Source organism: Macrobrachium nipponense, chromosome 39 (assembly GCF_015104395.2).
Source record: "Macrobrachium nipponense isolate FS-2020 chromosome 39, ASM1510439v2, whole genome shotgun sequence".
NCBI lineage: Eukaryota > Metazoa > Arthropoda > Malacostraca > Decapoda > Palaemonidae > Macrobrachium > Macrobrachium nipponense.
This window is the reverse complement of record NC_061099.1, coordinates 25,526,885-25,529,714: the sequence shown is the minus strand read 5'-3', so window position 1 is coordinate 25,529,714 and position 2,830 is coordinate 25,526,885.

Genomic DNA, 2,830 nt, shown 5'->3' with positions numbered 1-2,830 from the left:
TCATCTCCAAGGCTAAAATGAAATATAAAATTTATGCCAAAGGCCAAGCGTTTGGACCTGAGGTCATTCAGTGCCGAGGTTTACGGTCATTTCGCCAACATGCCATGCCATGTCCACCGATCGCTACACATTGTGGGAGTATTCACATGCCATCCATACCACGTATTGTTATTACAAGAAAGAATAACACCCGATAACAGAATGACTCTATGGGACGAGAACGAACGTGGCGACAAAGAATTAAAATATATACTTTTAATAAAAAAAAAGAAAAAAATACATACAAGACCCAGCTGCGCAATGAGCTATCGAGATGAGCGCACGCTTTCAGCAGCTGATATGAAGACCTCTCACATGCTCATCTCAAAGAATGAATGTTTTACCCTGTAAGTCTCTTATACTTTTTCCGCTGGACCCAAAGTACCTTTTTTATTGTTTTGGTTGTATGGAGAATTACATGTAAAACGGAATATGAAGCCACTTGTAACCAATGACTCCACAGTGTGGGAGAAACGACTTAACCATGTGGAAGAAATGACTTCATAGTGTGGCGAATTGGCATGTGGGCGAAATGACCGGCGGATATCAGTGCTGAAATGGAAACTGAGAGTAAAGGTAATTTTAAAGGTGTAACGGGAGGAAAACATCACAGTTCCACTTTTGAAACAATTGTTAGAAGGTGGAAAGTAAGATGGAAGAAAAATAATATGCGTGGGGGCGCAGTAAAAGGAAAGAATGAGGTTGCAGCTATGTGCCAACTTGCCAAGGAACACAGCAAAGCAATCTAATGCCTACAGCACACCACATGAGGTGCACTAATGGCACTAACCCCTATGATAATCATCTCTGTAGGACAAATGTATACATGACTAATTAAATGCATTTAACAAAGCTTCACACACAAGTACTTGCTTATGACAAAAACAATACGTGTTTGAACTTGTAATATTGAAACCTTTTGAATATTGTACAGGGGCATGGCAAGGGATAAGAAAAATCATGAGAAGTGGCATAGGCATTTTACTTTTATCATAATAAAACTTACAGTATGGAAAAAATCAATTTTGTTACAAAAGGACCCTCAATAAGAAAGGTACATTGCACTCAAAATACAAAAGAAAAATCTGCAGTTCCAATTTTGTGCCATTATGCAAAAATCACCATCCCTTTCCTGTGAGTATTATAGACCCTCTAAAATATGAGAACAACGGCCACTGATGGTACAAAATTGCACATCCAGAATCTTCATATCTCCAGTACATACTTAGGAACCAGACTTAAAATACAAGTTCTGCAACAGCAACCATAGCAATTCATATGTGGTACACAACACTGGAGTTCAGCATTTCCCAAACACAAAAATTCTTTACTTTGCAGTATAACCTTTTTCGTATCATACAATGACACGAGACCTACAATGAACACAGTACAAGAAAGCATGCCATGTTCACATTGGTAGAACTATGAAGCAATATCTACAATGCTAGAAAAGATAAAAACAGGCAAACTTATGAAAAATATATCACATTTGGGCTTATTCCATTATCGTATGCACCTAAAGATACACTTACTATAAAGATTACATAGGTCAGTCCTAAGGCTTGATGCCAAAGAATGCCTTCATCTACACTAACCAGTTGAATGGAGCACTGAGTATGACACAGAAGCCTGCATGCTTTGCATGTAATTTATTTTGCTCTTGTAAGAAAATTAACCTATAAGTTTGGTAGTGCTGTATGCTTTGGCAAATGTGCATCCAAAGTATGGTGCAAGTTTTTAAAGACAAAATCTCTCAAAAAATTCTGCTGCTAGATATTAACTTTCCTAGAAGAGACAAGTCATGTGCTTGGGTCTATAGATACCAGAGAAAAAGGGATGTCTATATTAGGGGGTAAATGGGAATCTTAGTGCAGCATATGCCTTACTCTTACAATTAGTAATCAGGAAGCTGTTATAATTATAATTACGAGGGCGAATAATGCTAATGCGATAAAAATGACAATTTCTTACCAGGGCTCCTTAGAGTAGACAAGAGGTTCTAAGGATCATTCAGGTTCCGGCAAGACAAGTCAAAAACGAAATATTTGTATATGCATTTTCAGCCATACATAAAAGGGGGGATTTGCAGCGACGAACTCGTCAGTAAAATTCAAGTCATACAGTAGTTATATCACTTTTTGAAATTCACAATGGTATGAAGAGGTACATTAACAAAACCCCTGTACATTTCAACATAAGAACTAAAATATTTTACATCACACAACAAATACCCTAGGAACTCTCTGGTGAGTGTCCTTTGAAAAGAAAGAAAAAAAAGAAAAAAAAATCACTGCTTTACAAAAACAGGATGGGAGTAAAAACTGATATTTTCCAATATATTTTCTAGTCTTCTGTATATTATAAGTGTACATTATTATAACAGCACAATGAATAAACATGTATATACCCTACTTCTCTGACCTAAAGTTGACTGATATGAAATAATATTCTACAAAGCAGTTTTCCAGTCATGCATACAATTTATGTTTCCTAAGCCAAAAAACTGAAAATGAAAAGAAAACCAACTTCAACAATTCATAAATACAAAATCAAAGAGGCCTATTGATAATTATCCTCTTTATTTACTGGTAATAAGCAAATGAAATAGTATACAACAGAACATTATTCACCAATAAGTACTTATGAATAAATAGCCTTGCTACCATGAAATCTTTCAATACAGAATTTATCTAATAAAAAAACTCAACTTACTCATTTTTGCAACACTTGTACTAATATCGATGCTTTAAATTATTTATAACTGTGAGGAAAGGGCAAAGTTACATATACC